Consider the following 18617-nt stretch of genomic DNA (forward strand, 5'->3'; position numbering starts at 1 on the left):
TTTTATCGCACTCCAATACGTTTCTTTTATCCTGTATTGGTAGAATATTCATTTTCATAACTAAGAATGCGAGTGTTATCCAAGATAATGTCTTTACCTTTTGCTCTTTTCTATATCCGAAAACATGTTGAGCAGAATTGACAGTTTATGAAATAGCTCTTTATCGAAGGCCTCGATTATATTTTCTCAATTAAATTAAAACTTTAATTGGCTCCATTTTAAGTATCCTGCCTTTTTTCCTTCCATTCCATTTTCTTTTTTAAAAAAATAATTTTTAATCTACATTAATATCTAACTACTGTATAAAAACTTCATTCTTTATTCGTTTTGCGGCCTATTCTTTCCCTGGCTATCATTTAGTACAAAACAATTGTATTTAACGGACTGATAGTGGACTAGCAATTCTTCATGTTTATACAATATTATAAATGTGTCCCGACGTAATGTACACATTGTTATATGTGTTTGCTGGAGCACTTATCTTACAATTGATTACTTTCTGTCCTATGCCATAGCACCTCTTAAGCTCAAAATTTTATTAGAAAGCTTATAAATGAGTACTGTTTATCTTTTTAATCGCAACTATTTTCCACAATAAGTTTGTCTGGTTCCAATGGAACACTTTCCCGCTCCTTGACTAACCGACTTTATTAAGAAACTACACCCTAGTAAAGTTAGAAATTAAGCAAGATATAACAACAATTCTTATGATCAAAACCAAAAAATTCATGTCAGTACTCGAAATCGTACAGAAATTATCAACGAAGCCACATTTACCATTGTGTTGTGGACGAAAAAATGGTGTTTCACAAATCCCTCGAAGCTGGAAGTAGTAAATATAATGTTTTTGATGCTGATTTCAATAGTCTCAATTAGCATTTCTCTTCTTCTAAGTCTTTTGATGACTCCGCTTTGTCACAACTAGTCACTTACTTAGAGTCCTTTCCTTTCTTATTCCGTATATACATAGTTTACATAGATAGTTCTTATACTAAGAAAAATTAAAATTCTATGAAAAGGAAAAAATATACACCTTTCCAAATGTTATCTTTATCTTTACTTCTTCATGATAAGTCTTAATAATTATGTTAAAATGATTCAGTCCCAATTTATAGATATTCTAATAAAAAAGGTTAAAAATAACATAATCGTTGATGGATTTCCACTAATCTTTATGTTTTGATACACATCGTAAACTATAAGCATTACTATATAGGATCGTAACGTATACGTAACGTATACGTTACTGTTGAATGCATCAAACGTTTACCGGCTGCTAGTATTACATATGTAACTCTTTTGATAACGATTTGTAGAGATATTGTAGAACATTCAAACAGGAGAAACCTTTCAAAATATAAAATTTTCATTGAAATTTATGCATTTATAGGATATTGTAGAGTTGCTCTACAACATTTTTCTTTACTGGATAGCTAAAATTAAAGTGTTATTTGAACAAAAGCATTTAGTAAAATCTTGTAATCGAAGAAATTTCGAGATGTTGCTTGAATTTTATTTCATAAAACAAAATATTTACACATTTCAAATAGAAATTGTGACTGTTAACATTGGAAAATCTTACATTTGTTCTAAGGATCTTAGGATCTCAAGAATTTGTCCTAGGAGTGTCAAATCGTATAATTGTCGACTATTTGAAAGTGTTACTAAGTATTAAGAGATCATCGACTGAAGTTTTTGCAACGAAATAAGAATATGAATTTAATCCCAAATAATAAATTTATATTAATGTGATATAACAGTGTTAAAAAAAGTTATCCATTTGAAGATAATTATAGTAATAACATAATTACGTTAGCGCCAAAGACATTATATACGATACTGTTAATTATTATACATTTATTTTGTTTTTGTCCTATTTTATTTGTTAAGACTTTAGATGTTTAAAAAATTATGAAGAGAAAATTACGTAATGAAATAAAATAAGGACTTCCAATCTGAATGTATGAAATGAAGACCAGTTAGTAGATTTATTATTTACAAATAACAGCAGTTTAGCTAGAGACGGTAATAATTTTTTTTTTAATATATCCGGATATTACAATAAAAATCTAATATCAACATAATTACATCTCATTCATGACTACTTACATTGAGTAGCGATAAGTAATAAGTAAGGATTAATTAAGTCATATTCGTTTTATGTATATAAAGATTAATTGTATTGTACTTATTCTTATATATATAAATTTATTAAAAATGTGCTCAACGGATGTTAAATTAGTGGTTGTTAATTAATTGTAATTAAATTTGATATAATATGTGATAACAGGAACTAGAGAGCCAAGCAAAATTAATTATCACATATATATATGAATCAACAGAGCGAAGAGTTATATTATGTGAGTGAAATAAGTACAAAATCAATTGGTTAAAAACGATGAGTTTCAAACAAGAAAAAATTTACTTATTGAAGAATTCAACAGATCAAACAATATCATAATGTAGGAACGAAGTGCAAAGTTAATACGCAGTCAGTCAATGTGTCAAACTTTTTAAAACGCAGTTCTCATTTTAAAATTTAAATTTTTCAAACACATGTCTTCTATGATAAAAAAACACTAATTTTAAGTTTAATTTTAAAATCATTAATTAAATTAAATTTTATTTGTTATTATAAATAAAATTATTTTAGCACACAAATGCGGTCCTTCCCCTATTTTGTAAGTGAACATGACCGGTGGCCATTGACCTGTCTCGATAGTTCCTTGAATCAAATAATAATATCATTATTCACCCACCTATAGCTTTAAAACATTAATAATTTAAAATTTTGAACGAATGTCTATTCGGACAAGTTTTGAGGTTTGATGTAATATTGTATAGTGGTTCTTGTAATTGAAATATATGTAACATTTTAATAAAACGGTTATTAAAATATCTGAAAGACATTGTATTTAAAATAAAATTCTAAAATTATTTAAAATATTACTTTAAGCACATAATAAGAAATTTTGTTCCCAAACTTTAATATGCGTATACAATATAAAAAACACAAACGGAACAAAGAATTGTATATTTCGTATTATAATTATAATATATTTTTAAACAATGTTATTAAAATGATAGCTATACAAATCAGTTCAATACTTGTTACGGCCTATGTTACAGCACAATAGGTTTTATTGCCTTTATACTGAAATAGTTCACAAATAAGTGACGCACATTTGAATTTCGAACAAGTAACGTTACAGACAAGACTTTTTATGTAACTATTTCTGTTTTTAAATCAAATCCATTCTAAGGAAATTTAGTACTCATAGTGACTTTTGAGTGATTATGTAATTTTTGACGGTTTTATGTATCCCGGTGTCCAAAAAAAATTATACTCAATAAATAAATAATATATTAAAAAAATACTTGAAGTTTATAATAAAACGAAATTAAACAAGATACTGGTTTTGGCTCTTTGTATCACATCCCTTCGTTTTTATTCTTTATTAAAATTAAAAATTACAATAAGACGATTCCAAATTTTAAGACTAAAAAGACTTTTTAAACATTTTACAGTTATATACTAAAAAACATTTAATGAATTTAATAAAAAGTATTTAATATTATAAAAGTATTAAATTTCCTTACAGTTTATTGGAAACATTGATTTATGTTGTAGGTGATCTACTGAATAACTAATGAAAATACTGAAATTAATATATAATAAAGATCTAGTACGATTTTAGTTTTTAAAGAGCTGAAAGATTTGTTAAAAACATGAAATTTCCTTTAAAAAATCTAAGAAATGAATGGTAACGTAATGTGTATCATTGAATGGATATAACTGAAAAAAAGAAGTTATACCGTTGCCCTTTTCTTTTCATTCAATATTTATTAACTATTTTTTTTTACTGAATATTCAATTCATTGTTCGCTCCATTCATTGTTCTCGAATATCACATGAAGTGCATACTGGTATCAATGACAAAATTTAGTTATTGGGTTTATAAAAAATGGAGAAAACCTATGTATAATAAAAAAAAAACTAAGCAAAAAAAATATTTTTTAAATAAATAAATATTACTTCTGTAAGACAATACGGAAGAAAAAATACCACAATATTAAAACCCAATTTGTTGCATACGAAATAATTTATCATGACAAAGACCAGGAAGTTTCCTTGGCAACAAAACCGACAAAACCAAAATGCCTTTTGTCATAAACATCATACATTTTCCACTCATACATGTTTTTGGGAGACCGCATGCCGACTACCTTCGAAAAGATGTCAACAACTTCAATGACGTATCAACATAGGGCTTGTATCGGTTCACGCTTGAATGATTTATCGATTTTAACCTGAATGTATTCTTCGTGGCAATAAGTTGTGTTGATTCGTTGCCATGAATCGATTTTCTGTTTGCACGTGTTTCGTTTTGCTCCTCCTTTTGTAGAAATCTATAAAAACTTATATGATAATTATCGTCAAATCGGGCAAGTTCAAAGAGAGAAACGACAAAAGCTGTTATAAGATTTTATATGATTCTGTATTAATAAACAATAAATTATTTGAAACTAAAGTTTCAAGAATAATTTTCTTATAGCAATTAATTTTATTTGTATAAAACTTGAGCAAATAAGTAGGAAAGAGAAGACTAGAACAAAGAAAAATATTTTTAACAAAACAACAACCGACTTCAAACGGGAAACTAAAAAGTAACACATAGATTTTCCCAACCCAGAGTAATGGGGATATTGATTAACTTAACAATATATTATTAAATAATAATTTTATTACTTTAAAGTCACAGTATGTTTAAAATACATAAATGATAATGATATAAATACAAATTTTAATTTAATTACAACAAATTCAGTCATATGTATTAGTGAACACATATCTACTTTGACTTATTAACGACCAAACTGATTTGAAGGTAATTTTTAACTTTGAACTCAATTTTTACATTGTAACTAACTGTACATTTTCGTTTACAATTAAAATTGTAAGTAAATTTAAATGTAAAATTCGTAATTTTGTAACCAATCATATTCATGCAATAATTTTGACTTACATTCAACAACAAAAAAATGAATGGGATTGCTTAAGTTTTTATGAATTTATATTTGACAAAATATTTTTTTTATTAAACTATACATTCGTGTATGTTTCTGAGGTATAGTAATTTTATACGATTATTAATAATTCTTAACAATATATAATCGTCGGCTTGCCTTAATAATACGAAAGTATATTTATATATTAAGAATGTAATGAATTTAGCAAACGTATTAAAACGAATTTATTTCTAGAAATTTTTTTTTTTTTTTTTTATACGTTCTTCTGTTCTGTGTAACAAAATGGTTTATTTAATATGTTTTGCAATTATAATAGTTTTAATGCATGTTTTATATATTTAAAAATTATAATACTTTAAGGAAACATTTCGTTGAAATTTTTTTTTTCAAATTTCATTTTATGATCTTCTGTAAAGCAATTATACGATTAAGGGTCTCACATCTAAGAGAGCACAGTACGCTCGCCAATTTCATATGTAAATTACCCGAAGCTGGTAACTTTAACGCTTCGTGCACTGGAACAGATCTCGTCACTCAATTGCCTAAATTGGTGTGTGCCATTTTATCCTATTTGTCAATATCAGTTCAGTTCATAAACAGCAGTAATATATGTACATTATAAAAAGATAAAATTGCTATCGTTTTTATATTTTCAATTAAAAACTATCTAATTAGCATAATTTCAGACCACCGATGACAAACAAGACAATCTGAATTTTGGGATGATAGCTCACATTTATGTATGTGTACAAAAGTTGGTGACTTTACTAACTAAAATTAAAACAATAAAATCTATAATTAAAAGGTTAATAAAATAAAAAATAATAGAATTTTCAATAAGTATTATAAATAATGGAAATAACTAATAATACTGTTTAAACTAGTCGCTCGATCATTTGCAACTGACATCAAAGTAACAAGGTATTAATTAGGCGTTACTAAATATAAACATAATTGTTGTTACTGCGTACTATTTTAATTGATACCACATAAATTATATTCATTCATATATTCTGATTATAATTCTTTAAATTTAAATATTGATTATAAGAATGGAATTAATTCTTAGAGAACATTGATGTTCATAAATTCTAATACCATCGTGTTTATTTATATACGATCAATTCCTTGATAAATTACAGTCGCTAAATTTAACATTGTTAAGTATTAAATAAGCTAATAACTTAAATTGTTAAGTAATAAATTCTATTATTTTGCAATCAAAATGATGAGATGTTAAATCAACGACACGTTAAACCTGGCATGGGCTTTACTGATATAGTTTGAAGCAACATTTTACAAACAAACATGTGACCTTTGTCCCAAAAAACAATTTTTTAATGTATTCGCTCATAGAAATACCCAAATTGATTTAGGTTCACCTAAAATTTGTGACATTTATCCAAATGTAATACGTATGAATAAGCAAACCTTTCCCTAAGAAATTATTTTATACCCATATTTAATTCTTGTGAAGATATATTCTACTAGATTGATGCGTAAAGGTTGAGGCAATTCTATGAGGCGGATTATCGAAGGGTAAGATTAATTACCTGGACACTAATCCTGATTGACGACACGAAACGCTTACGAATACAGAAGACTAATAAAAAATTGTGTTTTTGTTTTCTTATAAAGTATTATTTAGTTTTTAAAATAATAAAATACCTACGCTCAGTAATCCGAAAAATATTAGTTTCATTTATATAAAATATCATAATAAAAATAAGGAAATTACAAAAGAAATTCTAACAAGTACGCTTTTTTAATTCTTGACACAAAAATTATGCACTTATTTAATTAATTTAACTCCTATATATATATATATATATATATACATTTATAAACATATAAATATAAAGAGACAGTAAATAAAAAAAACTATAAAAGTATTTAAAAAAATTATATTCATTATAGTAACAAAAACCAGATTCAATTATTAAAAAAAAAAGCAAATTAATCTTCATGTAATATTAATAGTCCATTTGAAATGATTTACCCTTATTTATGTAAATGGTTCGCAGAATGCTTGGGAGCAATGACAGTTCTAAAATAAAATCAACTTATTAAGTCGGTAATATTTGATTACCTACTAGTAATCAGTTGTTTTTGAATAAAATAGCAAGACAATGTGAACATAATAAATTTTCTTATTCCTCCATTCAAATCTGAAATTTTTACAAGTTTTGTAATAATAAAACAGTAGAATTATACTGTTTTTTCAACACTGGAAAAATACATAACACGCTGATATTACATTTTGTATTTGAATATAGAATACAATTTAACAGAACAAACTATAAATTCTATGTCCGTAACACAATTGTAGCCTAACATTTGGGCATTACAAGTTGGGAAGCTGTAATATAATAACTATTTTCAGCCTTATTCCCAAGTATTAAAGATGCATATGTTGAAAGAATGCAAATTAAAGGGCTCAGTTTTTGAGGCACGATGCCAAACCCATTTTTCTCGATCCTTCCCATATGTTTAGTGAAATTTACCATCGATCTTCCATGGGTACCTACTGTTACGTAAATCGCTAAAGTGTTTATTATGGTATCAAAGTTAAATTTTTACAACAAAAACCATCAAAACAGGAACTGTATTTATAATGTTTGATAAATACTATATTTGTGGAAAATAACTGAAATATCATATTTGAAAAATTAATACAATATTTTTAAAAGTTTTAATTTGTAAAAGTACTGTCTTTTTTTTGCGTATTTTTCCCTTCTCGTTTATTTGATAACTATGTACTTTTATTACCAATAATATTGTACAATACGTACATTAAGACTCAACTCTCATCATCATTGCCCTCGTCATTCTAAATTCACATCATTCGCAGCTCGAGCCTGTAGTAAATTGAATCGATGGATTCAACACTGTTCCACTAAAAATATTGCGTCTCCTCTATTATATTTCAAGTTCCTAATACATATTAAGCCCTGACAAACTTATTAATTATGAACAAAATTTTTTTGAAAAAAAGTTACTTTGTCACGGACCGGGACGATACTTTAACTTCTTAAGATAGGACACTCCGCGAATAATAAGATGGGACACATGACATTAAATTACTTAAATTTATATCCTTAATGTCGGACATGATGACAACCACGCCAAGAATAACTAACGGATAATTATCTACTCCAATAATTCTAATAACTTTTTGACGTTTTGATAAGGTTTGATAGGCAATGGTTTGACAGACGGTTTATGATAACTCAATCATGTGGGTTTAAAGATGTAATAGAGTTGGATTACTTTGAAAAAAATTATGAGTTACTTGGTGGTAATAAATGGCGTGAGAATAGTTGGTTTTAAGAACTTAGATATCATTTTATTTAACTAAAATTTTTTTTTTTATCAATCATTTATTTGTTTATTTACCAAACATATTGTTAATAATTTGTTCCAAAATATTATCGACCGAGTTACAGTTAAAGGGCACCCAAATTGCTATCAAAACAAGCACTGAGTCTATAAGGTAGTTTGTTTTTTATTAAGATTTTTATTGATATTGAGGAGGCACAGTGACACGTCACCCTTAATTTTTTGTGATTTTTGTAAGTCAATAGCTTTGAGGTCACAATAAAAACGTTAGCGACTCGGTACACCTGAATTAAAATACTCTGAGGTGTTAAAAATTCAACTTCTGTATTAATTAATTCAAATACTGTAATAAATAAATTTACAAATCCAATTCAAAAACTAAAATGTTAGACATTTCATCAGATGGTTGGTTTTTTTAATATAAATATATATATAATTATATATATTTATGTTTGTTTTAATATTTTTTGTTTTTTTTTTGCTTTAAACTGATTGATCTTCCAGACATTTAACTTAAACAATACAAATGTTTTCAAGACTGATACATTACTTTCTTTTACAATTTTGGTCTTTTATTCTTTTTGTTTTTCTTTCTGTATTTAACTGCATGATAAAATTATAATCATAATAATTAAATTTATTCTTTGTATGTGGTAAAAGGAACTAATTTGTGAGCAGTATTTTCTGTACGTGGCAAAAGAAAGTTCAAAGTAATTATTGAAGCTAGTACGTAATTAATTTAAGCCAATACAAATCGTATCCAAGCATTGTCTTACGATGACACTGTTATTAATTACAGTCAACAACACAGAATCAAATATGATACCTCAAAATGTGTAGCGATAAATACAGAAATACTCCAGAAAGTGAATCATTTATTTATAATAATTTCATGGAAAATCTGGTCAAAAAATGATTCTTACTTTCATAAGTGCTTTTAAACTTTTGACCATTCTTATTTTCCAATCTTAAGATATTTTTTGAATAAATTTAGTCAATTATAAGATCTTATAACTGTCATACTGCTTTGTTTCCATATATTATGATTTGCACGTGTTTTTTTTCCGTCTTTCGTATAAATTTGTTCTTTATTTTATACGTACTATAAGTCATCTTAACATTGCATAGGCCTTACCTTACTCTCTCTTTTAAATCCAAATTTTTACTTAAAAACTTTAAACTATTATACTCTCTTATATAAGAGTTGGGTTAGGATCAAGTAAGAAGGGCCAAGACACGGATATATAGAAGTCTTTTGTTCGGCAAAACGAGAATGATAAAATTATACTTCAATGCGTTCTAAATGACTCTTCCAGATCCGAGTAATTTAGTAAGATGGGGAAGAAGTAGTAAGATTTACCGTAAGGATAAGTTATCGAAAAAACTTGCTATATCTGTGGGAAGGCAGTTGGAACTGCTAAGCATTTGCTGGTGGGATGTAAGGTCCTCCTGGATAGTGGTCAATACTAGTGTCGTCAAGATAGGGTTCTGGAAATGATACATGAAGCGGTTAGTCTTTCGGTAGCCAGAGCGCAAAGGGAAATAACCACAAACGAGACGCGATCAGTAGTTTTATTGGGAGAAGGTACAAGGGCTATACATCAAAGGTCAAGCCTTACTCTATCCTTAAAGTGGCTTCAGATTAGACTATAATGATGGATACGTCTGACAAACTATACAAAGTTTCTTGTCATTGATTTCTATATTTAGCCTGAAAGTGAAGTTTATTTAGCAACGAATTTAATCTTTAAGTCGTTTCTACCTGACATCGGTTTATTTTCATTCATTATTTGTGTGTAAATACATCTTTGAAATAAACAAAGTGGTTTACTTAAACGTGAAAGTTATAAAATAGACTTCTGTGTTGATTTTCTCAAGCTGTGATCAATTTTATCTAATTATCTATTTCACTTAACCTGGCCGTTTTATCGACTATTTTTACATCATATCTCTAAAATAGATCGTCTATTTCCTATATTCCGTGTATTTTATTTATTTCAGATATTTTTCTTAAGAGCACAAATTTGTTCTTTATCTTCTTCTTCTATTTCGTGTTTATCACTCATAATCTTCAACTCTTCGCTTACGATATTTTTATCTTTTACTTAGTTTGTTGTTGTTTAACTTTCATCAATTTTTTTTATTTATTGTCATTCTACCCAAATCATTTATTTCTCTGATTGTATTTACTGATCATAAATAAATTGTTATAATAGTTATTTAAAAAAAAAAACTTCTTATACGATGTTTCAATCACCTGGTATACAAATGACCTAAAGCAAAACTTTTATACTTATCGCTATGGGTAAAGTGAACTCTTAAAAATATATTATGACATATTTTACAAGTAATAACCATATATTTGATCATAAATTATCTTGAAATATCAAGAATTGATCATAAGTCAAGCAACACATCATTTTTCAATAGCAACCGTTTGACACGCTTAATTTATCATGTAACAACTGCACTTTTGTTACACTTTTCATAAACTATTTTGATACCTACTGTTTTATAGACAAGGTATTTAATATACCTCTTATATATTTAATAATACAATGTATTTATAATATTAAAGTGAAAAATTTTCGGACATTGCAATAATATAATCAAAATAATTTATTTGTAGGGTGAATAATATAACATAGCTTCTATTTTAATATTTATTAGTTTTATACAAATAAAGCAATTGAAAAAGTTTAAATAAGTTGTAGGATATATATATATTTGAGAAATAGGAGTAATTTAGATAAGAAAGTGTTCATTGTTTTATAGTATTAAATAGTTTAAATGTCGGTGAACAGTTTTGAGAGTACAAAGTAAAAGAAGAGAGCTTGGTGTGACGTAGCTTCCTCTTGCACTTTGATTCAGCTTATATTCGAATGGTCTCATCCCCAATTATTATCTTTATATTTTAAAGTATTACACAGAGACTATTATCTAAAATTTGTCTTGTTAAAGGTCGCCAACAAAATATTGTTGTTTTGTATAATCCCATTTTATAGCGAGACAATAACCGACGGGTCTTTTGCTTTTTTAAAATCTATGCGACATTTTTAGTGAAAACCGCTCAGTAACAAATAAATAAATGTAAAATAAACCTCGCTTTCATTGCAACATACTCATAATAGAAAGGAAAATGCCTGTCCGTACCTAATAATAATAATTTGTTTTGATTTGTAATTAAAAAATCACAGATTATATTAACAGGGAAAATTAAATTTTGATACACAATTGCACCTCTCTACCTCTTCTATTCACTGCCTTTACAATGAAAAAAACACAAACAAAAAACTGAACAAACCTTAAATTTGTGCGTTAACCTGGAGATAAATAAATAAATATTTTTAAAATGATACTTGGGAAAAAATAACATAAACATCTTAATTTATTTTATTATTGGGTCGTTATTATACTTACAGCACATCTTAGTTTAATCTTCAAAACATCTTAGGAGCATCTTAATGTATTGTACTATATTTGTTAATCTTATGCTTACGTCTTAGACACTGCTTTATTCCAGGTCCTTAATTCAATGTTATTTATTATTCATTTTAAAATAACTTTTATTTTTAATTGCAAATGTACATTAGTTGTATAAAATTTATAAGATGTACAATAAAATAATTGATTAACAGACCTAAATAGTAAATTCCCTTGCCATGTTATAGAATAAATGACGTACTATTATATATACACTATCACCTTATATAGATTCTTATATTTTCTTATTTTTCAACTTTTTGTTTATTATGTTTATGTTAAACATAAAAATTTCATGTTTCAAACCTTAAAGTATTAAGTTTTATTATAATAGAAACAAAACATAAGTTAAGCTTAAATTGGTTTCTGTACCCACTGAATAACAAAATATATTCTTGATATAATCCTGGCACATTAGTTGCCATAACGCTCTTATGTACTCACAGCTTTAACAAATGCTTTTATCTCCAAAACAATATCAGCGTGGTCGCTGCATTGTTGGAACAAATTAATTGTGTTCGTAAATTGTAGTCATCGCTACATTTCCACAAAATTATTTGTAGTATAAACTCGTTTAAACAAAGAATAGGCCGAAATAAATTTATACTTAACGTGTAAAAAAGATTATGTAATGTTTATCAAATGAATGAATGATAATTCCAATGGAAGTCAAAAAAATTAAAAGCAAGAATAAAAAATTGAGTAAATAAAATATGTGTAAAAAAATCCCCTAACCGTGGTTTGATTTTGATACAACTTTTATTCATTTGAATTTTGATTTTATGTTTTTTTGGGATATGCTGCGCGAAAATCGTATTATTAAAATATAAAAAATATTTAAAAAATATTTATATATTAATATATAAAAATTTTTGGCTATAGCTTCATCGGTTATGTTAGGTTCTCTAAATTTACAGGGTCAGCTATATTTTTCATACTTTCAGTATCGTTCTCCTCACCTTTGACAGTTTAAATTGGTAGTCAATTAATATATATCTAACTATAATCTATATTATAAGAAACGCCTACAATTTATTGCTATGTTATTTTTCCACCGATTCTATCTTTTATCTAGAAAATCACAATCCTTTTCCGCTTAATTGAACTATTTGTTCATATATTTTCGTTAGACTACAATTATTATAGCTACCATTTTATAAATTTATTTATCAAAACCGTTTAAAAAAATATTATTGTGCTGTTGTCGTATACATCTAATAAAATTAAAGAATCCCTACTAAAGAATAGGTATTGCAAGACTTATGGTCTATATACTTACGTATGATATATTTTTCATATCATATATGGCATTTATATTGAATAGTTCGCATTTTTGTATAATTTATTAAAAATATGTATTAAAATAATAAAACTATACTTTCATATTTTTTAAAGCATCACTTTTCCAAGAAAAAAATACTTATTACGCCATTAATTTGTGAAGTTGTAAAGAAAAATCATTATCGGATAATAAAAAGTTTGAATGAATATTTTAAGTTAGGTGAAGCGTATCAATATGTACATATATTTTTCAATTACCATTATTTTGTCTCTTAAAAATAAAACAAATCGCCTATAATTATATAACATTAGAGATTCACATCGTTCTGAGAATATAAACTATTTTTTTTTTGCCTTTAATCTACAAAACAAATATGTAGAAAGCTTTTCATTTGATGATTATGCAGTTAAGTAACTTCTGCTGGAGGAGCAAAATAGCTACTATATCGAAGGATTGTGTATCTACATTTGTTGATACTTTTAATTCATAATTGATTTCAAAATTAAAATACTAGCTTTATAATACTTAGGTTTTTATTCACTCACTCATTTACTAGTCACTCCTTTTTAAAATATTACAAAACCTTTTAAAAATAAATTTATTTTTGTTGACATAGGAATACGCATTAATAATCAAAATATATTATAAAAAAATCTAGCTATTGAGAAAATCAGATGACTTTATAATGTCTATAGTATCTAGTTCGTAAATGTCACATTATTCACATTTGTCACGTACGTTATCTTGTCGTAGATAATGTGAGATGGAGCCAGAATGCTAAGTAACGGCAAATTAAGATAAGAATATTACATTGTACAATAAAACGTTATATATGTAAGAATTAAATATATATCTGAATTTTCCTTACAACCTTTTTCCTTATATATTAGTCATCATCATCAAGCATAAAATTGGTGACTACCCACCACTTTAAACGTCAGTCCATCATGCTGCAAGGCAACCCAAAATACTTTTACCTCAACGCGGTCTCTATTCTCATAAGATTCAGCTTCATCAGTCCCTCAGAAGTGCTTGCTTATTCTGATTCCAATTTCAATAACTATGCATATCGTGGAGATAATTTTATTCGAAAATTTATCATGCTCATTGTAGCTATTGCACAAAACCCGAAGGCAGACACAAGAACCTCGACCCTCCAGAATCTTAGGAGATTCTGGAGGGTCGAGGTTCTAGAACCCTAGTTCTAAATGGTCTGTGATCCTATAGGATCGTCATTATACGAATTACGTGACGTTGTATGGAGTGAAGTGGAAAAAGTTGGTACTTCGGGTATTTGGACCAGACCCGACCCCACATGGAGTATATATGGGTTCACACCTTTACTTTGTATAATTAAGACAAGTATACCAGTATAAACTACAATAGTCGTTGGAAATGTCAACCCTAATCCCTAATCCCTACATTTTTGCTGAGCTTAAGGGGAATGTCCTGGAAAATAAGATCTATATTAAATAGGGTTTTTTAGTGGTAAACGTACAGAGTTGCTTCAAAAAGTGGTTGAACTGAACAAGATTCATTTTTGTCAGCAAGGAGGTGTTCGCGATAAGCTCGTAGTCAGATGGATCTATCCAGTTACTCTTCTTGAGAATAGGGTGAACGTTAGCTAAGTTTAAGCTAAGACGGAACGGCATCTGTGGTAGAGAGGAGTAAGAATAGGTGCAGTAAGACCAAACTCAACTCTGGAGTACACATATTGAGCATAAAAGCGGGCCTTTCAATCAATAGACTTCTTGACACTGACAGAGTTAAAAACATTCTAGTCCAGTCATTTTGGAGGGTTGACATCGGAAAATCGACATATCTAGTATATTACCGGAGAAAAACTTATATTTTGGCATCCTAAAACTTATATTTCATCCTAAAACTTATATATTTTTTTTTGTTTACGTTATAAGTTAATGCCAAGTTATACTAAAAATATATGATTAATAATGTTATTATTTACAATCATTTATTCATTTTGACATAAAGTTAGTATAAATTCAACAAAACAGCGGGTAGGAAACGGCGATAGCATAAACGCTATATAAAGACATCGTCTCCACCATCAGTCGACTGATGACCGCCTCGTTAATCATACAAACAGATGTTTCAACTTCACTTGCTTCAGCATTAAGCCATAACATTTTATTGATAGAGACGATTAAAATATAGAGTATGCAATTTTTTAAATATATTTTATAAAATTTTAAATATCATGATGTGCTGAGTAAAGAACAATTTAATACTTTATATTTTCACTTCAAAAACTTTAACCTTATAGCTTAAAGATTTGATTTTTGTTTTATATAAAACCTTAGAATCAGGCAGGAGATACTAACCTGTATGTATGTCTTTTAAACAATGTTTATACTTTGTTGTTAGTAAAAAGATTTAATGGCTGTATTTTAATATTAACATTGTATTGTTTTTTTTTTTTCAATATTTTAATTTATTAGACCATTGACTATGAGGAGACAGAAAAAGTTTTCATTAGATTTCATTATATAATAAAAAACTAAAGGTTTTTAGCTTTAAATAAAAATTCACTTTATGAGAAAACCATTTTTACATTACTCACTTAATATAAAGTAAATAAAATATTTGCTTATATTGATATTCTACTTAGAAATTTACATCGAGATATTTCAATTGTAATTTGTTATGTCAGATTATCATAAGTTATTTACAATTTCCGCTTTTGACAAAAATGCGAAGATATATTTTTATCTTGTCTTCCTGCTAAAAGAACTGGTTTGCTAATAATTTTCTATAGATATTTTTAGTATAATTATATAATATTACGATATTTTCCAAAATAGAAAATTTTATCTGGAAACCATACTAACATAAACATTTTAGAAAGTAGAATAAATTAATAGTCGTAACTACAAGCGGATATTGAAATGTGGTACCTCTAATTTGCTTAATCTCCGCATTAATGAGAGTGTGACTTGGAATACCAAATAAGTTTTAGACAGATTACAATCAGATGATCCTGAAACTTTATCAAGATCAACAATATTTAGCATGATTAATGTGTTATTAATAATAATGCATACGGAGCTTGTTCTACAACATGTGTTTAATTAATTTATTATATACGATACATAAGTCAGACTTGGAATTTTTTTTAAATATTTATTCTGCTATTTCTCCTTACTAAGAATATCAAATCAATGTAAATTGTCTCATTGTCAACAAAAATGATGGCCATATAAAAGTTTTCATATATGTACGTTTATGGACATAGTAATAGAAGTAAATACCTTAAATAGTGTACTGTGATTAATTTTTATATATATATATTTATTCACTTTATTTATTCGCTTTTATATATTTAGTCAAATAGCTGATGAAGAAAAATATCGTATTGGTTTTACTTAAGGTAGCACACAAGTCTCGTTTATTTAAATATTGTTTCAACTATCTGCAATTTAAACATTTGGATATAAATTTCAAAAGCTCAAGAATATATAAGAGACTTGTCTTTTTATAAAAGATCATTTGTTGTTTTTTTTTGTATTCTATTAGAAATTAAGGTTGTATTGTTACACAAACAGCTTTGTTAAAAAAAATTTTTTGACCTCAAGAATATTTAACTAGGTTTATAAAATTACATATATTACATGGAAAAAAACATATTTTGTTTTGTAAAATCCTTCACCAGTAACCACATAAAAGTGAAACGTAATACTTTATTTCAAACATTTTTCGTGGCTAAGAGAAAGAATTTGACGGTGAAATATTTTTCTGTATTCTATTCTGAACATTTTAGTCACCTTTTTGCTTGGTCCATTTTACGTGTCATATTAAATTTTTATGTTAATGTGATACATATTACCCTTAATTATTAATAAAATATTGAAAATGTTACAAATAGTTGAATTAATAGATCTCTGTAATGTAATTTCCCAGACATATTTGAAGACAATTAAAGTTCTGGCACACTACAATTCAAAGTCTCAAAGTCAACATGACTGAACTCTTATTCAAACCATTCAATCAATAAGTAATTGCTAAAGCCAATAACGTTTCCATAATTCATTCCATATTAGTTGACTGAACACAATATTTGACTAACTACGGATAACAATAATTTGCATATTAACCAATCAAAGCCTTCTTAATTACTTGTATAACAAATAACAAAGACAGGCGTGTTTATTATAAGCATTTAAAAATTATCTAGAAGGATATACATTATAAATATATTTTTTACTGGCATGCATGGGTGATAAAAATCGATATAGAAATTTTTTCACTATATTTTTTCATACAATAAATTAAACATTATTAAAAAATAAATTAACACTAAGTCCTAAATAAATAAGAATAAAGCTTTAATTTAAATGATACTAATATTATTCGGATATACTACGAGTGCTTTATTTTCACATCACATCCCGTCTGCGCGTGATCACGGTTACTGAAAACTAACCGAAACGTCGGAAGTATGTAGTATTTTACAAAAATAAAGCACGCATAGTATATACGAATAATATTAGTTTCATTTAAATGAATAAAACTCGTGAAAGTCTTATATCTGATAAAGTTAACCTTTAAAACATGTCCAGCAAGGATAATTTATATTTATATGCCAAGTAATATAACCGTCACTTTAATTAGTAAACTCTAACAATAGAGTTACAATATAGACATAAGCTTGTTTCCTTATCCATACCGGCATTATAATAAACAGTTTTCTCTCTTGTGTGTTGGAGTAGTGTAAATTGATCTTCTTCCAGTCTCTATATATTTAATTTCACAATTGAGAAATATAAGTATCTAAAAATTTTATATAACGTCTATTACCATCATAAATATAGAATATATAACTCTTTGTATTATTAATAAGGGTAAAAATTTGTAGAGTTAATATTATCTTGTAAAGTATTCCATTGTTTGTTATTTTTGGCAAGTCTTATCGTAAAATGATCCGCTGTCAAACATAACACGGGTTTATATTGGTTCACTACACAAATGCTCGTATGTTAAGGCGATAAAATATCATTTGTAAGCTATTTGTTATCCTGTATTTGAAAGATAAACAATATTTTTATCTTCGTTAGAATAATAACTTTCATACGTTATAAGTAGAAAGTCATAGCAATACATAATAAATTAACGTTTTTGAGCTCTGTCGATTGACCTCAAAAATAATTTAAAACAAAACGGAATTAAAATATTTTTTCCAAAAAAAAAATGACTTCATCTGGAAACTAAATGATTTTGCAACACAAAATAAAAGGTACTCTGATTTTATTAATAAGAAATTACATCAGCATTAGCTAAGGAAATAAAAATATAAATGTATGGTTTCTTACTTTTATTCTATTTATGTCAGGTTTTTGCAAAATGTAATCTGATTTTAAACCTATAACAAACATTATGTACATTCTGTATTACGATTTGTCATCACCCTGTCTTGTCGGAATACTATCATTTGTCTAGCGCTTGTTCCTGCACGTTTCCTCTCATA

The sequence above is a fragment of the Danaus plexippus genome (assembly GCF_018135715.1).
Source record: "Danaus plexippus chromosome 13 unlocalized genomic scaffold, MEX_DaPlex mxdp_15, whole genome shotgun sequence".
NCBI lineage: Eukaryota > Metazoa > Arthropoda > Insecta > Lepidoptera > Nymphalidae > Danaus > Danaus plexippus.